The sequence below is a fragment of the Jaculus jaculus genome, chromosome 4 (assembly GCF_020740685.1).
Source record: "Jaculus jaculus isolate mJacJac1 chromosome 4, mJacJac1.mat.Y.cur, whole genome shotgun sequence".
NCBI classification, from domain to species: domain Eukaryota; kingdom Metazoa; phylum Chordata; class Mammalia; order Rodentia; family Dipodidae; genus Jaculus; species Jaculus jaculus.
In genome coordinates this window covers 87,601,700-87,622,652 of record NC_059105.1, presented here as the reverse complement: position 1 = coordinate 87,622,652, position 20,953 = coordinate 87,601,700, and the positions used below count along the sequence as shown (strand labels likewise).

General features: G+C 41.7%; 1 protein-coding gene across 8 annotated transcripts in view; it reads left to right on the top strand.

Annotated features, from left to right (window-relative positions):
* Fmnl2 (formin like 2) overlaps positions 1 to 20,953 on the top strand; it is a 323,333-nt gene that overhangs the window by 261,482 nt on the left and 40,898 nt on the right. The gene's annotated exons all lie outside the window — the stretch shown is intronic.

Sequence of the window (20,953 nt, the reverse complement as noted above, 5' to 3'; positions counted from 1 at the left end):
TAATGAGAAGAGGGATTCTTTACTTGCTTCCAACAGAGAGTAAAGCCTGGAGTTTGAGGTATGCAGGGGCCTGCTTAAGCTCCCTTTGGAGGGTGATAGTATTTCTGGGCTTCTGAATTCTTGGGCCTTTCACTATCAACTCTCTCATCATAGTTTCTTCTCCAAAATCCTGTTTATTATCATTGCTTTGCTGGATGCTATGGAAAATCTGTCATATAGATACAGACAGGCACCTATTATAAAATGTTGTCTAACTATATGGCACTGTTACAGGAGGACAATACAACAGTGAACATGCATAGAAGTAAAGACAAAGGGTTTGTGATGCGGTACAGTGGTAGGCTGAGAGACACCACAAAAAAGAAAAAAAAATAAAACACAGCATTACACTTAGGTACTATGACACCAACAACTCTGCACCAAATTATTAAGACATCTCCAAGGAGACAGTAGCCATTTCCTTTGGGGTAGTAACCAGTGTTATGTGGCCAGGTATAGTGCCCTTTGTTCCTCCTGTATATGCCTTGCATCTCAGGCCACATCAAAGAGAGTGGTTATAAATGTGCATTGGAGAATCATGATGCTCAGAGCCTTAGACTGCCTTTGGCTCCTTGGTCATGTTATGCTTTACCTTGGAAGTGTTGTAAGTCCCATGTCATCCTAAATGTCTCTGGGTTATAACTCAAGATGGTTTAAAAGCAGAGCTGAGAGGGGCTTCCACGTGCTTTCTTCTAAGCTGATTGCCTCTGGAGTAGATTCCAGAGCACTGGCTGTATGCTGGCACTCTCCCAGCTGTACACATGAAAGAAATCATTGGATTCTCTACTAACACCTTTGGCACATTGTTAACCATTCCATTTCATAGAAGAATCAAGGTTTACCTATGGCCAATGGTTAGGTCAATGGCAGACCAAGGTTCAGAATTTGCTGGTCCTAGTTCTGAACTTCCATGAAACTGCTAAAGTTTGGGCTCAGATAGTTGTGAGTCTCCTGAGGGAACTAAAAGAAATGCTGACTTAGATAGGACTTTGGAGTTCTCCTTCCTGCTGCTGTGTTACTAGAGAGGAGGCCTTGATCCTCTCCTTGGCTGGAGAGGTTCAAGCCTTTGAGCAGGGAGAATGTGCCTTTTTCCTCCATCACATTGCTCCCTTCTCTAGTCAGTGCTTCAAAATCTTGACATATATCCATCTTGTAATGTTAACCATGGAGAGAACCAAATCATGTCTTTGTATACTCAGCCCCAGTGATAAGTGGAAAGATATGTACATTCTAAGAGAATCAGAAATAATAGGTAATCTTTCAGTTCATATTCTGGGTTCAAATAGACTTCAGGGACAAGAATATATAAATGATTATCTGTTAATATATTCTCACATATCATGTATAAATATATACATTTTATATTTACGAATAAGGAGGTATATTTGGGTGGATGGATTCAAAATACAAAGTGAATAGCATATCTTGCTAATGTAATCCAAATCCTGCTATAAACATGATGAGTAGCTTCTGAATTTTCGGCAAAGTATATTTTGCTCTTTAAACATTTTTATATAGAATTTATCATTTTCTCATGTTTTAGTTAATAATCAAGGTACCAACAGATCATTGTTTTCTAAGGAATCTTGTTGTGAGTATTTTAGCATCCCAAGCACATGTTTTAGAAATAGAAAAGACCTAGTTTAATGGGATCTGAGGGTGGGATGATGTTATCCCAAGGCCTTGCTAATGATGATGGGATTGGGACTAAGCTTGATGTTACTGAGCAAGCACATGCACCATATGATGAGTGGGTTTTAATTATATAAACTCAGATGATAAGCTTCATCTGTATGTGGTTTGTGACATGCCCAAAAACATGAGTGTGAATAGATGAAGATATTAATTTTCAGCTATTGAGCTCCTGGAATTCTTTTCTCTTTAAAAAAAAGTTAAATGAAGAGAATTAATACATGTGGCTTTGTTGTTGAAAGATCTCCTTATGAAAATTTACGGCCCTGAAATGAGGACCAGGGTGAGGACAAAGAGTCATCTGTTTTTCCTTATTGGCTTATGAAGCCATGTGGAAGGACATATAACCATCTTCTGAAGTTGATTCTTGGTTCCTTGGCTCTGTGTTTTTGACCATTGAGCCTCTCAGAAAGAAGCACTTCTGGAAGTAAAGCTCACTATGTTGATGTTTGTATTAGTTCGAGGTCTTATTTTTAAGAAGCAGAATCTTACATTAATGTACAGAGGAGAAGGGTACATTGGAAAGATGTCAGGAAATACACAGACTTGATGATGTACCTAAAGAGTAGCTTGGAAAATGGGCAAATGTTCTTACAGTGTGGCTGGGCTGTAGCTGTGCTCTTGAAGCCAAGCCACCACCCACACTGTTTGGGGTTCTGATTGTAGTCTTGCCTAGAAACCAATGAGCTCATCAAACTATGCTGACTTTGAAGGGTCTCAACCAGCCTTTGCTGTAAATTTATAAACAGTATTTAATCCAATTTCCCATAAATCTCCAATTTAGACCTTGTTCTTACCTTTTTCTTTACTTTTTTTTTTTTAACTTTCTCCTCCACCTCCATCATATTTTTGGGTATACTTGAGAAATTGCCTTATTTTGTAAAAGCCCTTCTAAGCCTGGTGTGGTGGCACTTGTCTTTATTTCTAGCACTGGGGGGCTGAGGTAGGAAGATCACTTTGGGTTCAAGTCTGGCATGGGGCTACAGAGTGAAGTCCAGGTCAGCCTAAGCTAGAGTGAGACTCCACCTCAAAAAGCACCCCTGAAGCAAAGCACTTCCAAAAGTCTGACAAAAATACTTCCACTTGGGCTGGAGAGATGGCTTAGCGGTTAAGCGCTTGCCTGTGAAGCCTAAGGACCCCGGTTTGAGGCTCAGTTCCCCAGGTCCCACGTTAGCCAGATGCACAAGGGGGCGCACACATCTGGAGTGCGTTTGCAGAGGCTGGAAGCCCTGGTGCGCCCATTCTCTCTCTCCCTCTATCTGTCTTTCTCTCTGTGTCTGTTGCTCTCAAATAAATAAATAAAATACTTCCACTTAAAATCACAGAGGAAAAATTCTTGGATGTGGTAGATTCTATAATGAAACAGTCACTGTGGCATGACAAACAGTGAGGAGTTTGAGACACCAGCTCTCCCAGGCTGCTGGAAGGTACACTTGGAATTCTTTTGGATTCCTGATATATTATAATGGTCTTCTGTTTCTGTGACAGCATTTGGCTTGAGCATGAAAGTCTGAGTTTGGTTGGTGCAGGCCCTGCTCCCTCCCACTTGTAACCTTCCAGTATAGATAGTTACATGGAGCCCTCTGGGCCAGCAGATCTTGTATGTGATGCTCTGGGCAGTAGCTTTCCTTTTCTCCATCTCCCCCACCCCCAACCGGTTGCTCAGTTCCTAAGAAAGATGATGTGGTTTAAGCTACTGGGCATCTGAAAGCACTAGTGCTATGCATTATTAAGTTGATTTAAGAAAGCCTGTCAAGTTGTTTTTTTTTTCTCCCAGTGGCCCAAACTAGACAGGAAGAACAAACATTTTGGTGTGCTTCCAGAATCACTCTGACTTTAATTCCATCTCATATTAACCTCTTCAGCATTTGAGGACATGGGATTATAAATTAAGGACAAACCATCCAGATAACTAAAAATGGTCATGTTTTCCACATGAGAGGAAGGACACTTAATATTTTTATTTTTCTTTTACCTCTCTCACACTGTAGTCTTAGATTGAGTATGCATGTTACTACACCCAGATTATCTGATTCACCAGGACTATTCTCTGGTTGGCCCACCTTTCCTACTTCAGGAAGTAAAGTCAGTCTTCCTTATTATTAATCCTGCTAAGTATCTTGCTCGCGCTCTCTCTCTTTATGTATGCATGCATGTATGTATGTATGTATGTACATATGTATGTATGTATATGGCTGGAGAGATGGCTTAGCAGTTAAGGCATTTGCCTAGAAAGCCAAAGGATCCTGATTCAACTCTCCAGGTCCCACGTAAGCCAGATGCACAAGGGGGCGCATGCATTTGGAGTTTGTTTGCAGTGGTTGGAGACCCTGTCGTGCCCATTCTCTCTCTCCCTCTCTCTGCCTCTTTCTCTCTCTATCAAATAAATAAAGTTTTTAGTGTGTGTGTGTATGTATTTTTTTTTTTTGAGGGTCTCACTCTATCTCAGGCTGACCTGGAAATCACTTATGTAGTCTCAGGGGGGCATCAAACTCATGGTGATCCTCCTATCTCTGCTGCCTGAGTGCTGGGATTAAAGGCATGTGCCACTATGCTGGCCTTAAAAAATATTTTTGATTATTTATTTGCAAGTAGAGAGAAAGAGAGAGAGAGGGGAGAGACAGACAGACAGACAGACAGAATGGGCATGTCAGGACCTTCAGCCACTGCAAACTCCAGATGCATGTACAACTTTGTGCATGTGGCTTTATGTGAGTACTAGGGAACTGAACTTGGGTCTTTAGGCTTTTAGATAATCTCCTTAACTGCTAAGCCACTTCTCTAGCTTCTTTGTCTATTTTTTAAACTGTTGTAGTTATTGCCTGTACATAGAAAAGCACCCCATAGGTAGTTCTATCAACCTCTTGAATTCTGCAATCAAGAGCTCAGCCTAGTGTGGCTGACATGGTCTTGGCTCCATTGTGTCTGGGGTCGCTCAGGGAAAACACAGTTGACCGAGAAGAGGAATTCCTTGGGAGGCTTCTTCACTAAGGCATCAAAACTAATGTTTTGGTGTTAAGATGTTTTGAAGGTTGGGTCTGCCAATCAAAAGAGTGCCCCCATGTAGAACTGCTAGTGTAGAACTTGGCTTTCAAGAGAGAATGGGAGCACTGGGAGAACAAGCCCTCCAGGAGACAGAGGCTTAGAAGTCCTTAGTGGTACTTGAGTATTCCTTTCATTCATTACCAGTGAGGACCTCGGCCACCTAAGCTATAAGAGGAAGGCAGTGGCTTCTTTTGTGGAGTGGAGTGGTTCACAGTGCAGAAAAATATGTGCACTGAGACAGCTGGAGATGTCTTTGGAAGTACACATTGTATTAGGATTTTCTAGAGGAACAGAACTAATAAAAATACATAGTGTGTATGTGCAATATAAAAGAGGATTTAGCCAGGTATGGTGGTGCATGCATTTAATTCCAGCATTTGGGAGGTAGAAGAATTGCTGTGAGTTCAAGAGCAGCCTGATACTACATAAGTCAGCCTGGACTAGGGTGAGACCCTATATCAAAAAAATAAAAATAAAAAACAACAAAAAGGGGGGAGGATTTATTAAATCGGCATATATTACAGGGTCTGCGTACTTGAACAATGGCCATTTGCATGCTGGAGAGGCTGAGTAGCCCCGGTAGTGCTCAGTCCACGAAAGTGAATTTCTCCAGTATCTCCATGCTCAAGTCCGGGAACTCCCTGAACTTTATATTGAAAGGTCAACTGATGGTTGCAGCAACTCTACATGTACTCAGAAAGAATGGTGCTTGCACACATGTGCTGCTTTCCTCCTCTTCCACTTGTTAGATTTCAAACTTTTTCTTGACAACGTCCATAAGTATAGGCTATAAACCATGATAATTCCCTCGTACCATTCCTGTTTTCCTTCTCCTAAATCCACCATCCATTGAATCCCTTTTTCTTTCTAATTAGTGTCCTATTTTAATGTCATCTGCCTTTTAGATAGGGCTGTGTACCTTCAGGGTGAGTCTTTCTCCCCCTCAGTAACTCCCCTCTGGAAATGCCACCATTGGCATATCAAGTGGTGGGCTTCACTCAGACATCTCCGTCCAGGCAAGTTGATATCACTACTACTAACCATCACATAGTTTAGTCTGCTCTTGAGGGTCACCAAGCATCAATGGTCATTTTCCTTTTACATCTCTTTTCTTCATTCAACCAAGTACTTGATTTGTCCGCATAACTAAAAGGATTATAAACTTTAACTGGAGCTAGAAAGGATGGCTAGTATTTCTTTCAAGTGAATAATATCGTAACAGCCATCCTAAAAGAGAAAGGAACCATTGGCATGGGCTGTCCAAGTTCATTCCTGGCAATGACCTAGTTATTTGTCAGTGTCCTTGTCATCTCATAGGGAAGTGAGTTCAGGCATCCTGCTGATTACTAAGGAGCGAGTCATGCTAACTTGCTGAAGAAAATCCACTCTACTGGGTGCACTCCATTTGTCAAAATCATTGTCCAACCCTGGAAATTAAATAAAAATCAAACAAAATATAGGCCCTACCCTTAAAACAGGTTCTATCCGGCCAGTTGAGGAAGGGGATAAATTTCCTGACAATTATAGTATGGGGCTCTGAAACGGTGAAATGGAAGCTGTTTTCCAAGAAGAGGAATAATTAATCAAGATAGAGAAGAAGGACAGGTGGGCAAGAAGAATACCCAGGGAAAGGAGCCTGACTTTAGGATGAACAAGAGTTAGTTGAATTTCTTTCTGGTTTCCTTTTTTTGAAGGTAGGGTCTCACTCTAGCCCAGGCTGACCTGAAACTTACTCTGTAGTCCCAGGCTGCCTTCATTCTCAAATGCAATCCTCCTACTTCTGCTTCTTGAGTATTAGGATTTAAGGTGTGTACCATCACGCCTGGCCTTTTTTTTTTTTTTTTTTTGCTGGGATCACAGAATTGCTCTATAGCCCAAGCGGGCCTTGAACTCAAGATCATCTTGTCTCAGCCTCCAGAATACTGTGCTTTTAGGGGTGTACCTGGTGCAGGCATTAGATGTTGCTGTAACAAATGTGCACAAACTTAGTGGCTTATACAGCATAAATTTATTAAAGTTCTATAGACCAAAAATATAAGAAGAATCAATAAAGTAGTGCTGTTCGGCATGCCCCCCTCCCCTTTGGGCTTATAGAGACCTGTTACATTCCTTGTTTTGTGGCCTATTCCTCAACTTCAATGCCTTTGTCTCTGTCTCCATTTCTTTCCTTTTTCTTTAATTGGTTTTTCAAGGTAGGGTCTTGCTCTAGCCCAGGCTGACCTGGAATTCCCTCTGTAGTATCAGGTTGGCCTTGAACTCACCATGATCCTCCTACCTCTGCCTTCCAAGTGCTGGGATTAAAGGTGTGTGCTACCATGCCTGGCTTTCTGTCTCCATTTCTGTTACAAATCACTATTTCTCTGACTGTTTTTTTTTTTTTTTTTTGTTCTCTTTCTTTTAAGTAATCTTGTTATTACACTGGGCCCATCTAGTGGCTCTATCTCAAACTCCTTAATTTAGTTAGTCACATCTATAAAGTCCACTTCACCATGAAATGCGACATAGTCACAGGTTCAAGGGGTTGGAACATGGTGAAGGGAACATCTTAATTTAACCTTGCATACATAGGTAGTGAGAATTTAGGATGTCACCTTGTGCATCTGGCTTACGTGGATTCTGGGGAATCAAACGAAGGTCCTTTGGCTTTGTAGGCAAGTGCCTTAACCTCTAAGCAACCTCTACAGCCCTTTGCTTGTATTTTTATTCTTAATTATAATTTAAGCCAAAAAGTTTTAGGTGTTATTAATGATGAATGTACTCATTGGCCTTGTCTTCCATGTGAGTCATACTCAAATTTAATTTGAAATTGAAACGTTTATAAAGCACTGGCACATTTTTAAATATGTGGAGATGATGGTGTTTATTTTATTGATTTTTTTTTTTTTAATTGTTTTTGCTTTTTGAGGTACAGTCTCAGTATAGCCCAGGCTAACCTGGAATTCACTATGTAGTCTCAGGCTGGCCTCAAACTCACAGTGATCCTTTTTCTTCAGCCTCCCAAGTGTTGGAATTTAAGGCATGTGCCACCACACCTGGCCTATTGATTTTTTTTTTTTAAGTAATGAATAGTCACCTTCAGAAAGGAAATTGAGCTCTGTTCATGAGTCATATGCATAGGTAGAAATCAAACTACTATTCAGATTTTTTTTTCTTTAGTAAAATATTATTTACCACTATAGTAGACTTAAAACACATCCACCATGGCTTGGGGAATTTTTCTGAAGAGGAGACTGAAAGATTGTTTTTGTTTTTGTATGGTAGTGACTCTCTCTAGTCCAGGCTGACCTGGAATTGGTCTCAGGGTGGTCTTGAGCTCATGGCAATCCTCCTACCTCTGCCTCCCAAGTTCTGGGATTAAAGGTGTATGCCACCATGCCAGGCTTTTTTTTTTTTTTTTTGAGGTAGGGTCTCACTCTAGCTCAAGCTGACCTGGATTTACTGAATAATCTCAGGGTGGCCTCAAACTCACGGTTATCCTCCATCCTCAGCTTCCTGAGTGCTGGGATTAAAGGTGTGCACTACCACACCCAGTTAGGGGGGTGCTGAAAAATTGTAAGAGCCACAGGGTAGGAGGGAATATCCAGAGGCATTGTCTCCTGCACCAATGACTAGCTCTCTCTCACAATTTGTAACCTACAACCCCATGGTGAATACAAGCAATCCCACTGAGGGGAGCACTCAGTGGAATGGGGGCAGGGAGGAGGGAAGTAATGGTGACTACACATGATGTGTCCATGCAGTTTCTTCTTAGTTAAAAAAATATATATTTTGTACTTAATACTCACAGGCCAGGGCATATTAATTTGTTAATTATGGGGTATGTCCTGTGAGATAAGAGTAAGGGAGGAGAGGCTCAGAATAAACAGGCCTGCTCTCATATGCTTATAAGCATTGCCTCTAGGATTTTTACCTTATTCTGTTTAACTTGGGGCTCATGTCCAGCCTTACCTACATGTCATTACACTTTGTACAGAGGGTTGTGAATTTTTCCCCAATATCCCATCAAAGAGCAAGCACAGGGCTGGAGAGATGGCTTAGTGGTCAAGGCACTTGCCTGCAAAGCCTAAGAATTTATGTTTAAGTCTCCAGATCCCATGTAAGCCAGACACACAAAGGCGAGGCAAGCACAAGGTTGAACATGCTCACTAGGTGACATGAGCATCTGGAGTTCGATTGCAGTGGTTAAGGCCCTGGCATGACAATTTTCTCTCCCTGTCACTCTCAAAGAAAAGATAGAATATTCTTTTTTTTTTTAATACTTTTTTTTTTAAATTTGAGTGTGAGAGAGAGACAGACAAGAGAGTGAAACCCTACCTTGGGTTGGGGGGGAAGTAGGGGCTAGAGAAATGTCATAGTGGTTAAGGTGCTTGCTTGTAAAGCCAAAAGACACAGGTTCAATTCCCCAGGACCCATGTAAGATAGAATATCCTTTATAAAAACTGCAAGCACAGTGGGGATGCATAGAATAGTTTGTGCATCTGAAATTGCTAGTAAATGTGAGGGCAGACAGAGTTTCTAAATAGATGCTCCAAAACAAGAAGGGGTAGTTTTGAGCAGGATCATAAAGAAGGGAAAAGACTTGACATAGTGGAGAAGATTCTGAAAACAAAGAGGTTGCCAATGTAAGTCAGACTATGCTGATTGACCAGGAAAATATCTGGGGTGTAACTTATAGAACACAGCCTGACAGGAGGCAAGTGTGAATAGGTTTCTGGAATTTACTGAGGTGGTTCCTCTATTCCAAATACCATAACTTCTGATTATATATGAAACTCTCTGTGCATGCCTATGTGTATAAAATATAACATATACATATTTTTAAATATTTCCATCCAAAAATGGTTAATAATTGCTTTGGGTGAAGATACATAAGCTAAGTGTCTAGACAGTAAAATGACAGGTACAAATTATTTACAAATAAAATGACAGGTTTCATATTTACAAATAAAAATAGTTACATGGCCAAGGCCTTTTCAGAATGTACAAACATGTACTGTACTATTCAGCTTCATGTTGTAATAATGATAATATAATGTAAAAATGAGACATTTATAAAGAGAAAACATGCATTTTTGCTTGTGGTTCTGGAATTTCTAGTCCCAGATTGGGTGACTCTACTACTCTGGGTCTCTGATCAGATGAACACATCATGATAGGAATGTATAATGGTGCTGTGTGTTTACAGAGTTCCACTTTTCTGCTCAGAGACATTTCCATGATGGATGAAGGAACTCCTGCTAGGCCCTACTTTCACAGAACCTCCTCATATGTTCCTGGAACTCAGCCTTTGAACCTATGCCTTTGAGTGGCATTTAACATCCATCCTATAGCAGAATGCATTGGTGGTTAGGCCCTAGCTCTATTTTATGAGCACACTGTGGGTGACTAAATTAGTCTCCTCACTCAGGTCTCACCTAAAAACTCTGCCCTCTGTCTAAGAATTAGTTGCTTCCCAGCAAATGTAAGCTGGATGTGCTGAGAATACAGTTAGTCCAGCTACTATGAGCGCTTGTCTAGGGAGGCATTATTTAAGCTTCTCAGTGTCCTCACTCCTTGTCAAACCCCAGACTCTGTTCCACCCACTGTACTTAAACACCCATTCTTGATTCCTTTTACCACAGTGGGAGCCACATAGAGGTTCCTGCTGAACTCTTTGATTCAGTGTATCATTCTGCCAAGGATATAGTCATATGCAGTTTTCATTCATAGTTGAAACACAGTAGAAGAAAATGGCCCAGTGGTTCCTGATTGTGGTCCAAGAATCCCTGTCAGCACCAACCCCCCCCCCCCCGCACCATCATAAAGCTAAGCTCTTTAACAGGACTGTTTCCCTCATGTATGTGTCACCAGGGGTGGAAATAGCAAGTCACAGTAACATAAGCTATAGGCTCTATTTTGATTTGGCAGTTTGGTTTTGGCTGTGGAATAAGGGCTTCTCCCTCACCAGAAATGCCCCAGCATCACATGTGGTATCCCAGGTTTACTGGTACACTACCAAGAACAGCATTGAATTTTCCAATTTTCCAGTTTGAAGTAGTTTCCAGGAATAGGTGTAAAATGAGTAAGTAGTATTTTTTTGTGTGTGTGGTTGGTGTCATGGACATAGACAGTGCATTGGTAAAGAACTTTCTCTTCTTGTTTCTTGCAGGTTTGTTCTTGATTGTTCGATGTTATATGTCAGGCCTCCCCAGGGGCAAAACTGTTAACTTATGGATTCACTAAGTCCGATTCTTCAAAACTTAGAGAAAGGCATGTCCTGCCTTTCTCTCCCATCTGAGAGATAACAGTTTCTGTATTTGTCTCATTTTCTTGCTTGGGACCTAACATTTACTTGGCTTTGGGAAAAGAATATCCAGCCTTGTCATGAGTCTTCATGTGACACAGTTGGTGGGCATATCTTAAGTCAACTGGAGATGTGCTTGGTCTTGGTAAACATTAGAACTGCAGGGAAGCTTTGGAGAGATGGTTCAGTGGTTAAAGTGCTTGCTTGCAAAGTCTGATGGCCTGGGTTCGATTTCCCAGTAGCCATATAATGCCAGATGCATAGTCTAGAGTTTGTTTGTAGTGGCAGGAGGCCCTGGCATGCCCATACTTATTTATTGTCTCTTTCTTTCTCTTTCCTTGCTCCTGAATAAGTCAATCTGCAGGGAAGAATTTTTCTTAACCACGTAAAGTGGAGGGAAACCCAGGCAGTCTCAGCGGATGTGGCTTCATGTTCATGGGGAGATGACAGACTCCGTCCTTGACATGCTATCATTGCTTCCCACCTTTGCAAGAATTTTTATTAGATATCTACATAGTTGCTTCTTCAGGTTTTGAATTTTAAGAATTCATATTTTGTGATGAGATGGGGAAAGGACAAAAGGAAGTGTGGCATGAAAGCAGACAGGAGGAATAGAGAAAAGGCAAGGAGAAAGAGGAAGAGAAACAAAAGCAGTTTGTATGAAAATAAACCTAATTATTTGTAAGCTCAGAAAAAAATTAAGTATGCCATATTAAAAAAAAAAAAAAAAAGAATTCCTATATTGGGCTGGGCATGTGAGCCAGCCGGGAGTGCTTGCCCGGCACGCACAAAGCCATAGATTCAGTCCCTAGCACTGTGGCAATCACGCGCAGTAGTGCATGACTGCAGTCCCAGGACGTGGATGGTGGAGGCGGAGGATCAGTTCAAGGATCTGCTTCGGCTGTATACGTCAAGGCCAGCCTGTGCTACTCAACTCCTAGTCTTAACAAAACAAATTGTTAATTGTGAAAAGCCTGCTTATCATGGCACATACCTGTAAGTCCAGCAGTTGAGGTTAAAGCAGGAGAATCGCGGATTTGTTATCAACCTGGACTATATAAGGAGACCTTTTGCAAAAGGAACCCAAGGATCTCAACAAACTTTTGGCTATATAGGTCACATATAGCATTTACTATATCATAACATCCATCCTATAGCAGAATGCATTGGTGGTTAGGCCCTAGCTCTATTTTATGAGCACACTGTGGGTGACTAAATTAGTCTCCTCACTCAGGTCTCACCTAAAAACTCTGCCCTCTGTCTAAGAATTAGTTGCTTCCCAGCAAATGTAAGCTGGATGTGCTGAGAATACAGTTAGTCCAGCTACTATGAGCGCTTGTCTAATTATTTGTAAGCTATTATTTGTGATACATTCATCCCATGGAAATTAACATGATAAATCCATTATAACTTACAACTTTTTAGAATCAATTGCATTTGTCTTGTTTTAATCTGTAACAATAGCTATTTCAGTTATTTCAGGCTCTTTGATAGCCTGGGTGGCTTAAACAACAACAAAAAATACATATATTCTTACAGTTCTGTAGGCTAACACCCTCAAGAGCAGGATACCAGCAAAGTTGAATTTTGTGAGTTTCTTGCTTTCTGGCTTCAGAGGGCTACCTCCCCCACTGTGTCCTCATGTCACCTTTCCATGGCATGCGTGTGCCATGAAAGAGAGGTCCTGTTCTTACAACGCCATGGTGTGATTAGTGCCTAACCCCCTTATGACCTCATTTTACTTTAGGTACTCTTAAAATTTTTGTCACTAAACATAGTCACATTGAGCCTCAGAGATTTACTGTATAAATTTTGTGGGGAAACAATTCAGTGCATAACACTGGCGTTGTTTGCTATGGCTATACACCTTTTCAACTGTAGCTCAGTAAAAGCTGTAACTCATATCCACTTTTGCACACAGGCACTTGTGTTGTTTTTATTGAACTAGATAAAGAAAACCCAGCTCTACACAAACTTATAGATGGAAAATGAGGTAATGACAATATTTTGTAGTAACAGTACATGTTATTCTTTGATACTTTACTAACATAAGTCCATCCTGTAAGGACTTTTAAAGACTAGTTGCTGTAATTCCAACACTCCAAAGGTGAGGGCTGGGAGGACCACAATTTCAAGATCTTCCTTGGATGCATAGTGATCTCTAGGCCACTCTCAAAACACAAGATCTTGTCTCAAAGAGAAGTCTAGTTGCAGATAGAACCTAAAACTCTGTTAATGAATTTATACTCTGCATTTGAGTCCATGTACCTATATTGCAACTTTATTTGTAACTTTTCAAACAGTATTCAGTGATCATTTGAAAATTATTGGTACGTTGAATTATCCAGATCTTCTAAATATTGACACATTTCATAATGTAACATTTTTAAAAATCAAAATTGTTGTAGTTAGCTTTGTGCTGCTGGGACAAACCACCTCATCAAAGCAGCTGAGGGGAGGAAAGGGCTTATTTTGGCTTACAGTGTCAGGAAGCTTTTGGCATGGCTGGATGGCATGGTAGAGCAGAGGCTGGGCATCATTTCTTGCCTTAGCAGCTAGAAGAAAGCAGCAGGAGAGGGAACCAAGCTGAGCTGAGCTGAGCCCTGGTAAGGAGGAGCTGGAGTATAACACTTCAAAGTCTGCCCCTAGTAGCACATCTTCTCCCGCAAGACTCCATCTCCTAAGTAGCCACCAGCTGAGGACCACGTAGTCAAAACACATGAGTCTCTAAGGACATCTGATTCAAATTACCACATAACTTTTCATTATCATAAGAATATTTAGAAGTCTTTATGTATTAAACTGTTAATTCTGGGTGATGAATAAATGCTTTCCTAAGTTCTCATTTTTAAAAAAAATTTAATTTATTTATTTGAGAAAGAGAAAAAGGTAGATAGAATGGGTATGCCAGGGCCTCTAGCCACTGCAAACAAATTCCAAATTTATGTGCCATCTTCTGCTTCTGGCTTACATGGGTTGTGGGGAACTAAACCTGGGTCCTTAGGATTTGCAGGTAAGTGCCTCAACTGGTGAGCCATCTCTCCAGCCCTTTTGTTTGTTTATTTCAAGGCAGAGTCTTACTCTAGCCCAGGCTGACCTGTAACTCACTCTAGTCCCAAGCGGGCCTCGGACTCATGGCAGTTCTCCTACCTCTGCCTCCCAAGTGCTGGAATTAAACGCATGCACCACCACACCTAGTTCTCATTTTTCATTAAGAACTCAATTTTTAATATTTATTTATTTTTATTTATTTAAGATAGAGGGCATGCCAGGGCCTTTAGCCACTGCAAATGAACTTCAGAGACATGTGCCCCCTTGTGCATCTGGCTTATGTTGGTACTGGGGAATCAAACCTGGGTCCTTTGGCTTTTCAGGTGAGTACCTTAACCACTAAGCCATCTCTCCAGCCCCAAAACTCAGTTTTTACCAATGGCAACAAATATTGTCAATTGTTTTTTCATTTTTATTTATTTGCGTGTGTGTGTGTTTGTCTATGTGCACCAGGGTTTCTTTCCATTGCACGTAAGTGCCCATCTGGTTTCATGTGAGTGACTGGGGAATGGAACTCAGCCTGGATGTCTTTGCAAGCAAGCACCTTTAACTACTGAGATATGGCCCCAATCCTTCTTGGAACCACTGCCAAAGTGTCATGGCATAATATCAGAGGATATTAATCTGAGAGCATGAATGAATAAACAGAGAGGATCATATTTGGGCTCCTTCTACTTTTGAGGGGTCTACCGGCCTGTTGTCTTATACAGCTGTTTAAATATTGGTTCCTCTTGAGGAACCATAGGATCTTTTGACCTTCTTGGAAGAATGGAAGAGTGTTAGAGTTCTCCAGAGAGACAGAACTTCTAGAATATCTATTGATACCAAAGTAAATGTAGAAAGAGATATTAATGGAAGTTGGCTCACTTGATTATGGAGACTGAAAAGCCTTACCATATGCAGTCTTCAGCCTGGAGGTGTAGCCCGGCCCTGGGTGCAGTTCAGCCTGGGAATCAGAATGTGTAGGACTGAGAGCTCCCACCTTCCTCCAAAGCCTCCTTATTGTTCTTTGGCTCTCACTGAACTGAAGGTGCCTACTCACAATGGTGAGCTTGACTTTGTTCACTCATTCTAAGGGTTCAGTGTAAAAAGTTCCCCTGGAAACCTTTCCTAGATGCACCCAGAATTAGTGTTTTGCCAATTGTCTGGACGTGCTTAGCCCAGTAAAGTGGATGCATAAAATGAGCACCACAGAAAGCCTTGGAAAAGTGTGTACCTGGCATTCCCAGTGACCAAGAGATTGAGTATCAGAGAGTCATAAATTGGCCATTAAGAATATTTCTAAAGTAAATCATTTATGCAATGTAGGGGACCCTCTCACTTTAGAATGGATGAAGGCATTCTAGAGTGGTAAAAATGAAAATGCATTTCCCATTCAAGTTCTCATTAAGTTGTGATTTAAGTTAATGAGTGGTGTTTTGGGGATTTTACTAGCCTTTCTTTTCTACATGAAAATTCTTTATTCAGCATAGCAACTGAGATGCGTGGAAAGTAATTTAATCATCTGGATGCTTTTGGTGCCTGCCACTGAACATCTGGATATTTGGAAACATTTGGAACATGACTAGGTTTTTTTTTTAAAGTGACTAAGATTTCACAGGGGTGTTTAGAGTTATGTAGCTGAAACCTCACATTCATGACCCGATATCTCTCAAGCCAAGATGGCTCTAAACATTTTATTAAAGGAAAGAGTACTGACTACATTACAGATTACATTCAAGTGCTTAACTTTTATTAATTTCTGTTTCACTGGAGTGAAAGCTATTTAGTTTTTATGCATTTCAGTTAGATTGATGTTTCTTTCTTTAAATTCCAAGGGAACTTAAGAGCCAGCAACAGGCCCAAGGAGGGGTCTGCTTCTGCCATGGCAGTCATTTGATGTCTGCATGATTGAAAATACTGGCAACTATAAAACACTCTAGAAAAGTGGTTTCATTGAGCCAGGATGGCGTCAGGAACTATCAAGCTAGTAGTGTTTGCAAGAGAAGGTAAAAGATGCTTTTCACCTAGGACTAACGATAAAATAATTGTTTGCTATATGAGGTTCTGAAACAAGAATGGAACTTTTGTTCTCAGGCAGGCCCTGAGAGGGAGGCTCCTCTGTCATAACAGAGCATGCCTCTAAATGGTGCCTTCCTGCAGGGAGCCCCGCAGATCACAGGGGCTTATTGTGAGGAGAGAAAAAGAAAGCATTGAGGCAGGCACCAGGCACTAGGGCAAGAAGGAAACACTTGAGCAAGGGGCCTTTAATTTTTATATATCTAACCCAGAAACATGTATGGCAGCCTTAGAAGAGTCAGGCTCAGTCTGGCTAGAGTCATGAGGTGCCCTGAAAGCTATTGCTGGGAAGCCAGAGATAGTCAGTGACCTTGAAGGGGGGACAGAGGGGTGACTGATGGCTGGAGTCTCTTCATTTCAACATCTGGCCGGCAAGATAATACTCTTTATTACAAAGCTTTCACAGAACATCTTCTCTTCACTATGGGCCTGTGGGGGATCATTGCTGACCTCCGTCCACCCTTGAGGCGCTTTAAATCACAGCCTTCTTTGCATCCAAGCTCTGGATTTACCTGAATGGTTGGGGATGCTTTCTGAAATGCCTTTCACAGATGTTGGGGAACAGTTGTTTTGTGGATTTGGCAGGACTTACTTGTCCTTTTGCTCCAATTCTCATCAAAGTGAAAATGTATTTTACTTGTCATGGGAGTGGCCATGTTATTTGGGCTGGGCAGGACTTATCTACTTCCTAGAAGGAGCAACTCAGCCAAGTGAGATAGTAGTTTGGCCCTTGTGTCTGTTTTTTGGGCCCTGCATGGCCACATGCATCTGTAAACTTGTGAAACATGGACTTCCCACAGGGTCAGCATGGGGGTATTGTTATATTGTCATGCTAGATCAGAATTTTAGAGTTTGTAGATGCTCAGTGAGAAGATGTTTTTCAGACTTCTAAGAGAAAGGAAACTTTCCTCCCTCATGTCAAGAAATTTCTATGTGGCCCCCAACACCTCAGCACTGAAGCAGACCAAAAATGAACCCAACATGGCTCAGGGAAATCTTGCGGAAGAGGGGCCGGAAAGAATGTCAGAGTCACATGTTGGGTCATGATTTGCAGAGACATTTAGCATACCAATAACTGGGGGCTAACTCCACAATGCACGACCCATTTTCATTAACAAGGAGGGTCTAATGGGAGGGGGTAGATCACAGATGAGCCTAAATAATGGTACCAAACTGCCTGTATTTACTGAAAAGAAAACTAATAAATTAAATTAAAAAAAAAAAAAGAAATTTCCATGTGACACCACAGATCTGGGTGATGGGAAGACCAAAGAGCCTTAGGGGTCCTTTCCTTTTCCTTTCTTAGCTCCTGCTCCTACAGCTCTGCAGCCCTTAAGACTTCTTCACCACTAGTTGCTGTGTAATCCTTAGGCTCCTTAAAGCATGGCTTCAAAGCCAGCCTTATAATCTAAGGCTCTCAAGATTATGTGAGAATAAAGTCCAGGGATATTCAGGGAGTTGCCCAAGCTACAACAAGGTTTTAGGAGAGCTATGACTTACCATTTAGGATTAATGATCCCACTTAGTATTCTATAGTCCCATTTCTGTGCTCATAGGCTCTCATTCCTACCACTATCAGAGCTCACATATACTAAGAGGGACAAGTGTAGGAGGCAGGACACCACAGGGATGGGGAGGCCAGTGGATGCATTGACAGATTTAAGTCTGTGGTCTAGGGTTGGAGGCTGAGCGTGCTCACTTCAGAGTGATAATCCGGGGTTATAAGTGATTTGTACTGAAGGCGCCTCTTAGTGTACACTACAGTACCTGCATTTCCAGTGCATGACTTGTCTGTTTAGTTACTTAATTCCTGGCAGCCTCACTCTGAGTAGAGGGGTCTAATTCTTGACAGAGCAGCACAGTGCACGAAAGCTCTCCTTTCCCATGTGCTCTGCTGGGTGCTTCAGAAGCTCCTAACCTGCTACCTGCCCACCTGCTCTGTGGCTACATGCTGTGGACTTAGGGGATTGATGTCAAAGCTGTGGGTAAGGGGGAAATGCTGCTGAATTTGAAAGTCAAGGAAGACAAATTTCAGTTGCAGTAGTGGAACATTTTATTTATTCATGTGTTTGTCTGGCTTTTGTTGGCCGATGTGAATTATAGGCAGCAATATATAACATGCAAACATATATGTATATATGCAAATATGCTCCTGGTTTGTCCATACATTTTGTTTTTAGTTTTTTTTTCTTTTTTTATTTTTCAAGGTAGGGTCTAACTCTAGTCCAGCCTGCCCTGGGATTCACTATATAGTCTCCAGCTGACCTTGAACTCACAGTAATCCTCCTACCTCAGCCTCCCCAGTGCTGGGATTAAAGGCATGTGCCACCATGCCTGGCTAGCCATATGCTTTGATGACACCCTTAAGAGCATGCTCACGAAGGCTAGTAAGTGGATTCTGAAAAGAGCTGCAGATCAGAGTCTTGGTCTTTCATCCTCGCAAGTTCAAAATCGAGAAGAAGCATGTTCATTCAACCATGTTGGTCTTCTTTTCACCGAGTAAGTAGGGTGGTCCAGATGGGAGCAAATGGAGCAGAGTCGTACAGCTTTCCTTTGATGTGGGCCGTAACTTCTACTAAACTTCCCCCACATATCTTCCCATTTCCTGTGGGATTGGAATCTGCACTTGTTTACTGGTCACTAAAACCACATAGAAACAAATGTGGGTCTGATTTGTATGATTTTTCTCCCCCAGCAGAAATGAAGGGAGCTCTGGAGCCCCTGTTGTTCTTTTGGGACCCATGGCAGAGAAAACCACCCCAAATTCATGAGCGAAGAGTGGCCTTGGTCAGCTTCACTGTGTAGAAAAGCCTGGGGAGGTTGATTGTGGGGCCCATCATATATCTGACTGGGCATGCAGAAAGCAGTCAGGTTCTTGTGGTTTCCCAGACCCAAAACATGTCATGCCTGTATTTGATTTCTTCTCATCGAGTTTATAGCAGCTTTAGTAAACAGGAAGGTATTTAAGTACAGTACCTTTGAACATTTAAGTTGTTTCTCTGTTCCATGACACACCTTCTCAGCATGGATTTGTGTGTGTTGACAGATGAGTAGTTTTACAGAAAGACACATATATTTTCTAAATGCCTATTGCAGGCCCATACCAGGGCACCAAAGTGTTTTTGTGATCTTGAACCACCATGAAATTGATTATTGTTCCTTGTAAGTATGCTGTTATATCTTTGTATTTACTGGTTGGATGTAATTTGTCTTGCTGCTGTCTAAATAGGTTTTCCCCAGCCATATAAAATCACTTTCTCTAACATATTACCCTAGATGTGCAGTCCATTGTTACTTGGGACTTGTCACAATAAAACATTACCTGGTCATTCAAGGTGCCTGTGTGGGAGCAGTAGGCTAATTTCTTCTCTCTCCTGATGTTACCCAGTCTAGTAACGTCCTTCTCTGTGTGGCTCAGATGGAAGCTGAATGAATTGGCGAGCCAAGGATCTAGCTACCCAGTTTATAGCTGGTTGTCAAAAAAGCTGAGGGGTTCATTGTTAATTTGGGAGCTACTGGTTCCCAAATACTAGTCCAAATACCATGAGTCTTTTGCAGAAGCATAGATTCTTAGTCCTGTTTTTGGAGATTTTCATCCATTTTATCTCAGTCTACTTCCCAAGAATGTGCTGTGTTTGAAGAAGGACTATGGGAGATCGTGCTACTGCAGGATGCAGAATGTAACGATTCTGATTTGTTTTGTTTTTCCATGTAGGGTCTCCCTTAAGCTCAGGCTGACCTCAGGGTGGCCTCGAACTCACAGTGATCCTCTTACCTCTGCCTCCTGAGTGCTGAGATTAAAGGTGTGCACCACCACACCTGGCCTTTTTTTTTTTTTTCCTTTTCATAATTATGTTTTAATCTATGCAATGTCATGATTCTGGTGTGGTTAAAATATTGATCCAAGTTTTTATCTCTGGGCTGTGTGGGAGTGAGATTGTCAGGCCATTGGGGACCTAGTTCTGGACTTGGTTCTTACACTCTGACTTTTCCTCAACTTAGGACAATTTAATCTTAGACTCTGAATGATAGCATCAGGTCACCTAAGCTTCTTTAATTAGAAAGGCTTTACCCTCAGAAATCGTGTATGTTCTTGCTGTGATGAGCACATTGGTGGTCATTGCCTCTTCTAAGTTAGTGACGGGTTATGCACTGAGCACCACCTTAATCGCTGTTTGCTTCTTGGAAGAGCAAGGAGCTGTTGACAAATTTAAGGTGTCTTTTCTTCCTGCCATTTCTCACCTCCACACTCTTGAGAGTCAGGTCCTTATTCTTAGGGGTCCCCTAGTAAAGTTCAGGTTGTAATTCTGACCCTTTCTATGGCAAGACTTGACCATTTTCACCAGCTGAGCCCAGGTGAAGGCTGCTTGTCCCTCTGGGCACAGACATAGCTGATGCCATAATCCAAGGAGCAGCACCTGTGTAGCAGACAGATTCAGGTTCGCTGAGATAAACTTCCAGATCAGGCACAATTATGGAGGAAGGGATATTTGTTGAAGCTTACAGATCCAGGGGAAGTTCCATAATGGCAGAAGAAGCTGGCCTGCCTGCACAGGCCCAAGCAGAGAGAGAGAAGCCCAAGCTAAAAGGTCAAAAGCCACAGCACACTTCAGGAACTCCAGCTAGGCACATTTTGCATATCTTTAGACTGAAATTAGAAACCCATCACCACAATTTAAGATCACCCAGTGACACTACCTCCAGCCAGGTAGCCAGCAGATGCAAACTACAAACAATAAAGAACTGAATATATTGGGAGCCATCTATTCTATTCAAACCACCACA